Here is a 15,771-nt window from a genome sequence, read left to right on the forward strand (position 1 = left end):
GTTATTATCCTATCACCGACAGCGTTGTACTTCAGAAAAGCTTTTGAAATGTTGTTTTTGACGATGACCCTGATGCCATTCCTCTTCAATTTGTCATTCCCCAAATAGTAAACCGTGTGAATGTCTAATTCAAAATGGCCAATACCACCAATCCATTTCAGCTCACTAATGCCTAAGATATCAATGTGTAAGCATTCCATTTCATTTTTGACGACTTGGAATTTTCCAAGATTCATACTTCGTACATTCCATGTTGCAATTATTAACGGATATTTGCAGCCTTTTCTTCTCATTTTGAGTTGTGCCACATCAGCAAATGAAGGTCTTGAAAACTTGACTCCATCCACATCATTAAGGTTGACTCTACTTTGAAGAGGCAGCTCTTCCCCTGTCGTATTTTGGGTGCCTTCCAACCTGAGCGGCTCATCTTCCGGCACTAGATCAGATAATGTGTCCACTGCTATTCATAGGTTTTCACTGGCCAATTTTTTTTTCAGAAGTAGACTGCCAGGTCCTGGTTCCTAATTTGTCTTAGCCTGGAAGCTCAGATGAAACCTGTCCACCAAGAGTGACCCTGCTGATATTTGAAATATGGGTGGCAGACTATTTTCATAGCAACACTTAAGCTACCACAGTACAACAGACTGACAGACGCTGGCAAATCATGTAGGGACTCGGAAATCATGGGGAGGGCTTTGGATAGGTTTTTGTGTGCCTATCTTGTCTTAGGTAATATATATGCATTAATAAAAATCTTTTGAACACTTATCATGTGCTGGGCCAGTCCCTGTTTTGAGGTATGCAATAGTGAACCCTTTGGAAACTTCTGCCACATCCTACCTCCAACCTTTACCTTGGTTCAGTGAACAGGTCTCTCACTTCTGGGATTGTGAGTCATGTGCAAAGATGAAAAGAAGGATGAAAGTCATTTTTTCCGGTGGTGTACTCTGATAGTTGAATAGTCTCTGTCTTCATTCCTGTCCAGTTGCCGAGCCTGGAGCCCAGCCTTCCTGCTGATTTTATGATTTTTCTCATAATCCATTCTTTTTTTCTTTGTAAATTATTTCAAATAATTTATTTCAAATAGAGTAACATGAACAGTTCAAAGAACTCCCACATTATTTACTCAGATTCATGAATTGTTAATATTTTGCCATATTGTCTCTCTTTATCTCTATAGGAGAGTTGGAGACATCATGCTCATTTACCCCGAAATCCTACATGTATATTTCCCAAGAGCAAGGACATTCTCGTATATAACTACAATACAATGAATTTAAGGTTAAGCACTATTATTTTATAATATACAATAAAATTTTCAAATTTCACTAATTGTCATAATAATGCTGTTTATAGCGATTTCCCCCTCTGATCCAGGATCTAATCTCAGATTACATTTGCATTTAGTTGTCATGTCTTCTTTTTCTTAATTTTGCCACAGTTTGTCTCTGTTGCTTATAACCAAAGAATGTTATTGATATAGTAAGTGATCTCATTTAACCCTAATCAACTCTTTGAGGTGAGTATTAAAATCCCTGTTTTATAAATCAGGATTCAGAGGCTCAGAGAAGTTTAGAAACTTGCCTATGATGATACAGTCAATACTACAGCCAGGATTTCAATCCAAGTTTTTTTATCTCCAAACCACAAAAAACAACCAAAAAAAACTGTTGCGGTCAAGTCAATTCTGACTCATACTGACCCTATAAGACAGAGTAGAACTGCCTCATGGGGCATTCTGGCATTCCTTTTTCCAAGACAGATTTGTTCCATGGTATATTCAGTATTCTTTGCCAACACCGTAACTCAAAAGCATCAATTTTTCTTCAGTCTTCTTTACTCATTGTCCAGCTTTTGCATGCATACGAGGCAATTGAAAATACCATGGCTTGGGTCAGGCACACCTTAGTCCTTAAAGTGACATCTTTGTTTTTTAACACTTTAAAGAGGTCTTTCAGAGCACATTTGCCCGGTGCATTGTGTTGTTTGATTTCTTGACTGCTGCTTCCATGGGTGTTGCTTATGGATCTAAGTAAAATGAAATCCTTGACAACTTCAATATTTTCTCACTTTATCATGATGTTGCTAATTTGTCCAGTTGTAAGGATTTTGGTTTTCTTTGTGTTGAGGTATAATCCATACTGAAGGCTGTAGTCTTTGATCTTCATCAGTAAGTGCTTCAAGTCCTCTTCACTTTCAGCAAGCAAGGTTGTGTCATCTGCATATTGCAGGTTGTTAAGTAGTCTTACTCCAATTCTGATGCTCTGTTCTTCATATAGTCCAGCTTCTCGGATTATTTGCTCTGCATACAGACTGAATAAATACGGTGAAAGGATACAACCCTGACACACACCTTTCTTGACTTTAAACCACGCAGTATCTGCTTGTTCTGTTTGAACGACTGCATCTTGGTCTATGTATAGGTTCCTCATGAGCACAATTAAGTGTTCTGGAATTCCCGTTCTTCCCAATGTTATCCGTATATTGTTATAATCCACACAAATACCTTTGCATAGTCAATAAAATGCAGGTAAACATCTTTCTGGTATTCTGTGCTTTCAGCCAGGATCCATATGACATCAGCAATGATGTCCCTTGTTCCATCTCCTCTTCTGAATCTGGCTTGAATTTCTAACAGTTTCCTGTCGATGTACCGCTACAACTGCTTTTGAATGATCTTCAGCAAAATTTTACTTGTGTGTGATATTAATGATATTCAACAATTTCCACATTTGGTTGGATTACCTTTCTTTGGAATAGGCATAAATATGGATTTCTTCCAGTCAGTTGGCTGAGTAGCTGTCTTCCAAATTTCTTGTCATAGACGAGTGAGTACTTCGAGCACTGCATCTGTTTGTTGAAACGTCTCAATTGGTGTTCCATCAATTCCTGAAGCCTTGTTTTTCATCAATGCCTTGAGTGCAGCTTGGACTTCTTCCTTCAGTACCATCGGTTATTGATCATATGCTACCTCCTGAAATGGTTGAACATCAGCCAATTCTTTTTGGTATAATGACTCTGTGTATTCCTTCCATCTTCTTTTGATGCTTCCTGAGTTGTTTAATATTTTACCCATGGAATCTTTCAGTATTGCACCTTGAGGCTTGAATTTTTTCTTCAGTTCTTTCAGCTTGAGAAATGCCAAGCATGTTCTTCCCTTTTGGTTTTCTAACTCTAGGCCTTTGCGCATGTCATTATAATACTTTGCCTTCTCCAGCCACCCTTTGAAATCTTCCGTTCAGCTCTTTTAATTCATCATTCCTTCTGTTCCCTTTAGCTAGGTGACATTCAAGAGCAAGTTTCAGAGTCTTTTCTGACATCCATTTTGGTCTTTCTTCCTTTCCTGCCTTTTAATGACCCCTTGGTTTTTTCATGTATGATATCCTTGATGTCATTCCACAACTCGTCTGGTCTTCAGTCATTAGTGTTCAATGCATCAAATCTTTTCTTGAGATAGTCTCTAAATTCAGGTGGGATTTACTCAAGGTCGCATTTTGGCTCTTGTAGACTTGTGGGGGATAGTTAGAATAGATAGCAGTAAATTCAAATCACAGAAGTATTTAAAAGGTGTAGATGGAACATAGTCAATGAACTTATTTTAAGTATGATAAGAAATATGGTCAGGGCTTCAACAGCAATGGAAGAAAATAAAATCTGTTTTCTTCCTTGATGCCAACTGGGTATAGAGATTGTCTGTCTACTGCCCAAGGCATAATTAGTATCAACGCCGACCAGCTAATATCAAACATATGTTCAGGAAGTTCCACGTTTAGTTGGCTAACCTTGTTAACTTTGACATCTGCGAATGCAACGTCACCTCTTGAATGTTAGGGACTCAACTAGTGCTTACATCATTTCCAGTTCTTAGCTGGGCATTTTGATTAATGTTGACATTACCCAGTTCTGACATTTAGCTGTAACATATTGCAAAGATCCTAATCTGTAAACTTGCTTAAAATCTGCTCTGTTTAGTTTGATAGTTTTAAAAATATTGACATTATAAAAAGAGTTCTGAAGGTAAAAGGGCCTGATCCCTTCAAGAAATCTAGAGCCCTTTCCCTTCCCTTTTGGTAAGAAGTCAAATGAAAAGTAAGCATCAGGTGGGAGGAAAACCAGAGCTGCCAAATCGGAGCAAACAGCATCTCCCATTTTGTGGCTTCAGTTCAGAACCTGGTGACAAAGAGAAAATATGCTAAGTCAGAAGCTCGGATGGCATCCAGGGAGCTGAGGCTTGAAACAATTAAGAGTAGTCATAGACTAACAGGAAAGTGTTAGCAAATCACTGAACCCGCTGGCTCAGTCAGGCAGCTGAGATCTGCTGGGGGCCACCAGGGGGACCTGCTTGGCAGCCTGTGAAGGAGACAAAGAGCTGGATAAGCATTTACTTACGCTATCTGTTATTGATAAGAGTATTTAACTTGTTTTTAGTAGATTGGTTTTCTTTTAGCTGTCATGTTAAGTTGTTCATAAGTAATTTGCCTTGCAATAGTAGATGCTCAAGTAATATTGAATTGGATTAAGCTGAGAGTGGATGATAAGGCCATTCTACACAGAAAGATTACGTTATCTTAAGAACAGGAGTGCTAGCGGCTTATAGAATGTATTCTCACTCAGCCTAAGTTATTCTAAACAGGGGCACAGGTGATCTGCCACCAGCAACCTGAAGCTCCAGGATAGTGGTTATTGACTGTTTTAATCAATGTTTACTGAACAACTTGTTATGGACTAGACCTTGTGTCAAGTACCAGGGATAAAAGTGAATAAGATATCTTTGTCTCTACCTTCAATAGGGTTTCACCCAGAAGCCAACATCTTAGTTAATGGGAAAACACTAGATGAATTCCTACTGAAGTCAGGAAAAAAAAAAAAAAAAAGGTGCCCCCTCTCTCCACTGGAAACCGTGGTGGCGTAGTGGTTAAGAGCTACAGCTGCTAACTAAAAGGTCAGCAGTTCAAATCCACCAGGTGCTTCTTGGAAACCTTTTGAGGCAGTTTTACTCTGTCCTATAGGGTAGCCATGAGTTGGAATTGACTCAATGGCAACGAGTTTGGTTTATGTGCTCTGTCCACTAACATTACATGTAGATAATAGCCAATACAATTAGAAGAGAAGAAAGCAATTAAAGGCGTAAGAACTAGAAAGGTAGCAGTAAAACTGTTTTTAATGGCAGATGATATGGATATATATCTGGAAAACCCAAAAGAATCAATGGAAAAATTACTCAGAGAATTTAGTAAAGTAGGATATAAAATTAATATAGTGAAATCAATATTCATATATCCAAAAAAATAACCAACTAGAAGATAAAAATGGAACACAGGACCCCCATCCAAATAGCAATAAAATAAAATATTTAGGCATAAACTTAGCGAGAAATAGCAATGCCTATGTGAGGAAATCAGAGGCTCGCTATGAGTCAGAATCAACTCGACGGCACTGAGTTTGGTTTGGTTTGGTTTTATGTGAGGAAAGGAAACCCTGGTATTATAGTGGTTAAGTGCTACAGCTGCTGACCAAAAGGTTGGCAGTTTGAATCCACCAGGTGGCCCTTGGAAACTCTATGGGGCAGTCCTACTCTGTCCTACGGGTCACTATGAGTAGAAATCTACTCTACAGCAATGGGTTTTGGTGGATGTGAGGAAAACTCCGAAATATTCCTGGAAAGATACAAAAGTAAATTTGAACAAATAAAAAGACATGCCATGTTTTTGGACAGGAAAATGCAACATCATAAAGACCTCAAAATACCATTTGGGTATTTTGGAATGAGACAAGTTGATTATAAATTTCATATGAGAGAATAAAGAAATAACCAAAACCAAACCAAACCCAGTGCCATCAAGTCGATTCCGACTCATAGCCACCCTATAGGACAGAGTAGAACTGCCCCATAGAGTTTCCAAGGAGTGCCTGGCGGATTCGAACTGCTGACCCTTTGGTTAGCAGCTGTAGCACTTAACGTCTACGCCACCAGAGTTTCCAAACAAATAAGCATCCAGAAAAAAACTGAAAAGGAAGAGCAACATGGAAGCATTAACCCTGTCATATACTAAAGCATTTTATAAATGTAATCAAAATAGTGTGGTATTGGTGCATGATCATACAGTATAATGGAATAGAAAAAGAAATCTCAAAACAGACACCACTACATATGGAAATTTAACATACAGTATTGGGGGGGAAGTGAACTTTTCAATAAATGGTTTTGGCATAACTAGATATTCATATTTAAAAAGATACAATTTGATCTGTCCCTCACCTTGTACCTGGATTAATTCCAAATAATTCAGAGATCTAAAATTAAAAAAAATAAAACCATGGAAGTACTAGTAGAATTTCTTAGTAGCCTGGGTGGAGAAAAACTTTCCTGACTATGACTCTAGACTCTAGAAGTAATGAAAGAAAATAATTGATTACTTCGTATATTAATTTTTTTGCAAGGCAAAATTCATTATAAGCCAAGTGAAAAGACAAATGAAAACTAGGAAAATATTTGCTACTCAAATCACAAAGGCCTAAACATCTTAAAAATTGAGAGAAAAAAAGACCGATATTTCTTTAGTAAAATGGGCAAAAGATAGCTGCAAGTATTTCACAGAAACAAATAACAAAAGGCTTTTACACATGTGAAAAGATGCTCTACCGGAGTCATAATAACATACAAATTTAACTACATTGATTTATCAATTTCACGCATCAGATTGTCAGACATCCAAATTTTTGACAACATATTCTGTTGGGAAGGCTATGAGGGAAACAGGCACTCTGGCACCCTTACACATTTCTGGCAGAAATGCAAACAATACCACAACTTTGGAAGAGAATTTGGCAATATATTAGCAAAATTACGTATTCATTTACCTTTTGACTTAGCAATCCCACTTCTAGGAATATGATTCTAAAGGTCAATAAAAATAAAACATGACCTATGCACATTTTTTTTTTTTATGCACAACATTGTGGTTAATTGGTAATAACAATTGATTGGAGAAAGCCCAAGCGTCCATCGACAGAGGCCTCATTGAATAAATGATGGTGTATTTACATAATAAAGTCCTGTGAAGCTCTGGTGGTGCAGTGGTTAAGGCAATCCACTGTTAACCCGAAAGGTTGGTGGCTCAAAACCACCAGTGGCTTCCTGGGAGAAAGATGTGACACTGTGCTGCCATAGATATTTACAGCTTTGAAAACCCTATGGGGTCAGTATGAGTCACAATCAACTCAACAGCAGTAGGTTTTTTTTTTTTTTTTTTTGGTGTGAAGCTCTAAAAATGGATGAAAAGATCACTATATTCTGATATAAAGCAATTTCCAGTATATATTGTTCAGTGAAAAAAAAAATCAAGGCTCTAGTGTATTACTTTCACTAAAAAAAAAAAAAAAAGTGACTATAATAATAAAAGAAAAGAAAAGATAAACAAAATCTAAAAAATTGTTACCTGTAAGTAGATGGAAAGAACAGGATGGAGAAGACATAAGTAAGATTTCTGTAAATCTCAGTTGTTACATAGTCTTGACTTTGGAACCTTGTAAATGTTTTACATAGTTAAAAAAAAAAAGAGTTAAATGAAAGAATAATATCAGTTCTTAAAAAATAAAAAATAAATTGAAACAAATGAACCTAGCTATACCATGCAAAAGCTGGGCAGTGAATAATGAAGACCATAGAAGACTTGAAGCCTTTGAGTTATGGCGTTGATGAAGAATGTTGAATATACCATGGATTGCCAAAAGAATGAACAAATCTGTCTTGGAAGAAGTACGGCCAGAATGTTTCTTAGAAGCAAGAATGGCGAGACTTCATCTCACATACCTTGGACACGTTAACAGGAGGGACCAGTCCCTGGAGAAGGACATCATGCTTGGTAAAGTGGAGGGTCAGCGAAAAAGAGGAAGATACTCAACAAGATGGATGGATACAGTGGCTGCAACAATGGGCTCAAGCGTAACAACGATTGTGAAGATGGCCCAGGAGTGGGCAGTGTTTCGTTTTGTTGTACATAGTGTCACTATGAGTTGGAACTGAATCAATGGCACCTAACAACAACAGCATACCAAGATGGTGGCATAACTACACTGAGAAAAAAGTGTCTTCAAGTGATGTAATACACTAAAAGAAATTTTAAACTATATTTAGTGGTCTTATTGAACGTAAGCTTTTGTATTTCTAAGGTAAATTCCCTAGGGATGGGCACACACAAATCAATGGTGTTTCTATACACTGTCAATGTACAATCTGAAAAGGAAATTAAGAAACAATTACATTTCCAATAGCATCAAAAAGAATAAAATACCTAGGAATAAATTTAACCAAGGAGGTGAAAGACTTGTACGCTGAAAACTATAAAACATTGCTGAAAGAAATTAAGGAAGACCTAAACAAATGGAAAGACATCTGTGGTCATGGATTGGAAGACTTAATATTGTTAAGATCTTAATACTACCCAAAGTGATCTACAATTTTAATGCAATCCGTATCAAAATTCCAACAACCTTCTTTGCAGAAATAGAAAAGCCAATTCTTAAATTTGTATGTCATTGCAAGGGGCGCTAAGTAGCCACAGTAATTTGAAAAAGAACAAAGGGGGAGGACTCACACTTCCCAGTTTAAAAATGTGTTACAAAGCTACAGTAATCAAAACAGTGGGGTACTGTATAAAAATAGATATATAGAGCAATGGAATAGAATCAAGAGTCCAGAAATAAATCCATACAGCTATGGCCAATTGATTCTTGACAAGGTTCTCTAGTCCATTCAATGAGGAAAGATAATCTCTTTAACAAATGGTGCATGGACAACTAGATCTCCACATGCAAAAGAAAGAAGCTAGACCCATACCTCACACAGTATGCAAATATTAACTCAAAACTGATCAAGGACCTAAATGTGAGAAGTAAAACCATAAAACTTTTGGAAGAGGTAGTGCTTCTGGATCTAGTTTCGACAGTGGATTCTTAGATGTTGTTGTTGTTAGGTGTCCTTGAGTTGGTTCCGACTCATAGTGACCCTATGTACAACAGAACAAAATACTGCCTGGTCCTGTACTATCCTTACAACTGTTGCTATGTTTGAGCTCATTGTTACAGCCACTGCATCAATCCATGTCCTTGAGGGTCTTCCTCTTTTTCGCTGACCCTCCACTCTACCAGGCATGATGTCCTTCTCCAGGGATTGATCCCTCCTGAAAACCCTTCCACAGTACCTGAGACAAGTCTTACCATCTTTGCTTCTAAGGAGCACTCTGGCTGTATTTCTTCCAAGAAAGATTTATTCCTTCTCTTGGCAGTCCATGGTATATTCAGTATTCTTTGCCAACACCATAATTCAGAGGTGTCAATATCTTCTGTCTTCCTTATTCATTGTCCAGCTGTTACATGCATATAAGGCAATTGAAAATACCATGGCTTGGGTCTGTTGCACCTTAGTCCTTAAAGTGACATCTTTGCTTCTTAACACTTTAAAGGGCAGATTTAACGCTTTACAGAGTAGGTTTGCCCAATGCTATACATCATTTGATTTCTTGACTGCTGCTTCCAAGGGCGTTGATTGTGTATTCAAGTAAAATGAAACTCTTGACAACTTCAGTTTTTTCTCCATTTATCATGATGTTGTTTATTGGTCAAGTTATGAGGACTTTGTTTTCTTTATGTTGAGGTATAATCCATATGGAAGGCTGTAGTCTTTGATCTTCATCAGTAAGTGCTTCAAGTCCTCATCACTTTCAGCAAGCAAGGTTGTGTCATTTGCATAACGCAGGTTGTTAATAAGTCTTCCTCTAATCCTGATGCCTCTTTCTTCTTCATATAGTCCAGCTTCTCAGATTATTTGCTCAGTATCCAGATTGAATAAGTATAGTGAAAGGATACAACCCTGACTCACACATTTCCTGACTTTAAACCACTTATAACTCCTTGTTCAGGTCTAACAATTGCCTCTTGGTGTATGAACAGATTCCTCATGAGCACAATTAAGTGTTCTGGAATTCCCATTCTTTGCAATGTTATCCATAATTTGTTATGATCCACACAGTTGAATGCCTGTGCATAGTCAGTAAAACACAGGTAAACGAACATCTTTCTTGCATTCTCTGGTTTCAGCCAAGATCCATCTGACATCAGCAACGATGTCTTCCACGTCTTCTTCTGAATTGGGCGTGAATTTTTGGCAGTTCCCTGTTGATGTACTGCTGCAATCGCTTTTGAGTGATCTTCAGCAAAATTTTACTTGTTTGTGATAGTAATGATATTGTTCCCTAATTTCTGCATTCTGTTAGATCAGCTTTCTTTGGAATGGGGACAAATATGGCTCTCTTCCAGTCGGTTGGCCAGGTAGCTGTCTTCCATATTTGACACCAAAAACGTGAACAATAAAGTCAAAAATAGATAAATTGGACTTTATCAAAATGAAAAACTTTTGCATACCAAAGGACTTTATCAACAAAGTGAAGAGATAACCTACAGATTAGGAGAAAATTTCTGGAATAAAGGTTTAATATCCATATTATATAAAGAACTCCTAGAACTTAGCAACAAAAAGACAGCTCAACTAAAAAATGGGCAAGAGAGTTGAATAGACAGTTCACCAGAGAAAATATACGAATGGACAGCAAGCACATGAAGAATGCTCAATGTCTCTAATCATTAGAGAAATGCAAATCAAAATCACAATGAGATACCATTTCACACCTGCTAGGATGGCTATGATCCAAAAAAAAAAAAAAACAACAACAAGGGTTGGGGAGAAATTAGAACCCTCATTCATTGCTACTGGAATTGTAAAATGATACAGCTGCTGTGGAAAACAGTTTGGTGGTCCCTCAAAAAGTTAAAAATAGAATTACCATATGATCTATCAATCACTTTTAGGTATATGCACAAAAGTATTGAAAACAGGAATGCAAACAGATACTTGCACACAAAGGTTCATTGCAGCATGTTCACAGTAGCCAAAAGGTGAAATCAACTTAAATGTCCATCAACGAATGAAAAAGCAAAATGTGGTAAATGCATACAATGGAATATTACTCATCCATAAAGAAAAACGGGGTCCTGATAAATGCTACAACGTGACTGAACCTTGAAAACATTGTGCTAAGTGAAATAAGTCATTCACAAAAGGACAAATATTTTAAGATCCCAGTTATATGAAATACCTAGAATTTGGCAAATGTATAAATCCAAGTTTATTAGTGGTTACCAGGGGTGGAGGGAAGGGGAAAGGGAGAGCCATTGCTTAGGGGGCACAGGGTTTCGGTTAAGGGCAATGGAAAATTTTGGAAACAGATAATGGTGATGGTCACACGACATGATGAATGCAGTTAATGTCACCAAACGTTGAAATGGCAAATGTTTATTACATATGTTTTCACACCCCCCAAAAAAAATCTCAATAAAATTTCAACACAGAAAAAACATAAAATGTGTTCACCCTTACTTTTGGAGTAGTTTTATAATAGCTGCATTGAAGTCTTTGTCAGATAATTTCAACCTCTGTGTCTTCTCAGCATTGGCTAAGTTAAGATTTTCCTGGTTCTTCCTATACTAATTGTCAGTTGTATCCTAGATATTTTGAATATTATGAAACTCTATATCTCATTTAAATCCTGTGGAGAATTTTTGTTTTTTTTTGAAAAAGCAAGCAATCGATCTGGCTGGGCTCAGGCCATAAGTTCTGACCAGCCTTCTGTGGATTGTGGTTTCGATGCGTGTTAATATTTAAAGACTTTGCCAGGCTATTTGGATCTGTCCTGCATGTGTACCACCCAATGGGATCTACGTCATGGTCTATTTCTTGCTTCGGTTCTCAAAGCCTATGGCACACTGCTGAGGGTCAGAACTATGAATGCACAGCTCAGGAGGGAGTCCAGGAGCTCACAGACAACATTATGGGCTCACTCTCCTAAGCTTCTCCCTCCCCATGGTCTTCCTGGTACTTTGTTTCCCTGAGGTGCCTTTGTTTGGTTTTCCAGACAGAAAGCGGGGGCTTTGTTTACTCCACTCTGTCATGCCCTTTGTGCATCTGCATCTGCATTTGGGGCCAGTGGTGGGAAGAAGAGAGAGGAAAAACATACAGGGGTATTCGCCCATCTTCCTGAGACCAGCACTCCTCCCATTAGATAGGGAGGTTCCCCTCCTGCAGAGCTTTAGGTCTGTGGGCCTCCGCTGCCAGTGCCGCCACCCTCAGGAGATGCCTTTCCCATATCCCATACCCTAAGCCTGAACTACAGTAGAGGGGTTCTCCTGGAGCTAAGTCTGTGTTGATGCCTGCTTTTGGGTCTCTGGCTGCCTTGAGGCCAGGCTGAGGGATTCTAGTTGTTCTTGTTGTTAGTTGCCATTGAGTTAGGGGGAAAAAGGTAGACTTACTGTCAATTCCGTGGCACTCCAAATTCTGGTCTTCTTCCCCAGTCTGGCTGCTACTATTTGTTTTTCAGAGTCCTCATGTAGCATTCTGCCCAGGTCTTACAGCTGTTTGCAGTAGGAGAGACACGCTGGACTATTCTTACTCCGTCTTAGCTGGAACTAACCCATTAAACCCACTGCCATCAAGTCGATTCCAACTCATAGTGAACCTAAAGGACAGTGTAGAACTGCCCCATAGGGTTTCTAAGACTGTAATCTTTACGGAAGCAGACTGCCACATCTTTGTCACTCGAAGTTGCTGGTGGGTTCAAACTGCTGACATTTTGGTTAGCAGCCAAGTGCTTAACCAATGTGCCACCAGGGCTCCTTTACTTGGAACTAGAACCTGTAAGTTCTTCTTTAGAGGAGAGTTTCAGTTAATAAATGTAGAAGAAATGATAGACTTAGAAAGTCATCATTTTTGCATTGCTTTAACATCACCAAATCTTAACATCACTGAAAGTAGGATAACCAGACATGTGTCTCCTGATAATACGAAAGTACATATGAATTAGTCTTGCTTAAAACCAGGGCTTCAAACCTGTCAGTCTGGTTTGAATCCCTGCTGAGAATTTGCATTTCCACTCAGATATACTGAATCATAATCTACAGTTTAACAAGACCCCCAGGTGATTCTTATGTATAACTTCCTGGGAGCTTGTTAGAAATGCAAGTTCTCAGCAGGGAACTTGTTAGATAGTTCAAAGCCCTGCTTAAAACAATTGAACCTGAATTTAATCAAGCCTTTAGAGCTAGCTACCTGCCAGTTAATAGGAGTTATGGAGGCCTCAGAATAAATTAAATGATACTCTGAAGGACCGTTAACCAGTTAACCAGGGCAGTTCTGCTCTGTCCAACAGGGTCGCTGTGAGTCGGGATCAACTTGCAGGCAACAACTTGAAGGACCATTAGCCAAATCCAGATGGTGGGACACTCTGTTGTACAAATGACCCGGTTTCTCCAACAAATAAATGGAATTAAAAAGAATGGGAAACAATTACAGGATAAAAGAAACTTGAGAAACATAAAAAAGGGGGGTAACCAATAGTAGTCATGGGATTCGTGAGAGGATTCAATGAGATAAGGAATGTTGAGTGCTTAGCTCAGTGCCTGGCAAATGGCAAAAGAAAGCTATTACTACTGCTTGTCACCTCTCAGTCTCAGTCTCCTCTTCATTTGTAAAACACAGGAGATGACAGCATCCTTCTCAGGCTGCTTAAAGATCAAAGGATTCAGCTACCTTAGGCTCCTTCCTGTCTCTATGCACCTTGGGCAGGAAGGCTGGACCTTGGCGATATCTGGTGCAGTGTGCAAAATTGGCCAGTAGATGGCAGCTCAGGCCAGTCTATTTGGAGCACTGGCCCACTGGGCGTGCTAGTCCTGCTTTTGCTATAAGCGGCAGGGCCCTGCCTGACCACCCCTTAGCCAGTGTTCCTCTTTTCTTCTCAGGTTTAAGGCATAAAACTGAAGGGAGAGAGTCGCTGGAGCTTTTAGATATAATTAGGGTTCTAGTTACTATTTGCTGAGGATTCATCATTGACTGGGCAGGAAGGTATTCCTCCGTCCTAGTTAGAAGACCAGGAATGGGAAGACTGCCTGGTACTAGCTGTGCCTGGACTTTGCTTCTCACCCCAGAGTCCTGGTGCCTCCTGCCCCCTTCTCATTCACGTGAGTGCAGGGTCAGCCTGGTACAGCTTCTCTTCCCCACCATCCTGGGGGGTGATTTACGCCTATATACAAACCCACACCTGGTGTAAGATGCCCTTCAGGAAAAGTTGGTTGAATGAGTAACTAAGTAAATGCATTATGGATATCCAATGACATACTCGTCTTCCTCAGCAGACTGAGGACTCCAGGACAGGGTCTGTGCATTTTCTTTGTGTCTATCAGCCTAGGAGGTAGCCTAATGCGGTCACTGGAACTGAGTTGCTTAGGTTCAAATCTCAGTTCCTTCACTTACTAGCTGCATGTTCTTGGACATGTGCCTCAGTTTCTCCACCTGAAAATTGGGCATAATAATAGTGTCTCTCTTATTGTACTGTGGTGAGAACTAAATGAGCAAACTCATCTAAAATGCTTAGAAAAGTACCTGACACATAGTAGGCACCCAGGACATGTTTGTTAACTGCTGTCTGAACTTTATCATGCTCTAAGAATGCATCTTATAAAAGTGCGTTCACAGAAGATAAGGGCCTCGTGTTGGAGACCTGGTGGTGCAGTGGTTAAAAGCTCGGGTGCTAACCAAGAGGTAGGCAGTTTGAATCTGCCAGCTGCTCCTTGGAAACTGTATGGGGCAGTTCTACTCTCTCCTATAGGGTTGCTATGAGTCGGAATCAACTCGATGGCAACAGGTTTTTTTTTTTTTTTTTTAGTGTTGTCTGTCTTTCAGGAAACAGCAGCTGTTCTCCTTCTCCTCCTCCTTCTGATTGTTATTGCTGTTATCATTATTGATTGTTTGAAGATGCCTGTGTCACTCCACCTCTTCCTCTCACAGATCTTTGTCACTTTTATGGACTTACATGCCTACCCTTGAGTGGAGATTTCCTGGCCTGGTGTGAGATCTCAGGCTGGTCTCACCTACATGGAAGTGTAAGAGTGTTCTCTCCTACAGCACCTCCTCCCCTATGGGTTCCAGAACCCACCCTCTGCCTCAGGGCCTTGAGAATGTACTAGAATGCTGAAAGTTTGTCCACACTGGGAAAGCAGTGAGACTCGCTACTTAACTGTGGGGCCCAATGAAAAACGAGAGTGCAGGACCTCTTACTCAAAAATTACTAAGAATTTCAAGACTGTGTCAGCAGAGCTCAGGGCCCTTCTGAGCGTGGGGCCCTACGAGACTGCAGGGGTTGCCGGCCCATGAAGCCCAGCCTAAGTGTGCACCCTGAGCAAAGCCTCAGTGGACCATCTGTTGAACAATCATCAGGTTACCTGCTGGCTGTTCTCATCACACTTTTCAGTGTGTGAAGCCCTTCACATGGGAAATTCCTTTGCTCTCCAGCTTTAAGACAGAGAGATAGACTCGAATTTGGAGTTAGGTAGATCTACATTTACATTCCGATTCTATCACTGAATAGCACAAATCATAAACATCTTCAGGTTTCATATGTCTTATTTGCAAAATAAGAGGTGATAACACTGACCATAGAGATTGGTGTAGGCTCAAATGGGATTTCATGTAGAAAGCACTGGGTCTGGAGCCTGGGCGTGAGACTTCGTGCTGAACTCTCCCCTTGAGCCACACTACTTGTCCGCAGAAGCATCTGATCAGGAGTGAGCAGGGGTAGACCTTGGGCCTAATGATTGAGCAGTGGGCGGTGCTCAGTACTCAATAAGGAGAGTCAGCAGGTGCTGAGTCACCAGTGAGCTCCTGCT

This window comes from Loxodonta africana, chromosome 7 (genome assembly GCF_030014295.1).
Source record: "Loxodonta africana isolate mLoxAfr1 chromosome 7, mLoxAfr1.hap2, whole genome shotgun sequence".
Classification (NCBI taxonomy): Eukaryota; Metazoa; Chordata; class Mammalia; order Proboscidea; family Elephantidae; genus Loxodonta; species Loxodonta africana.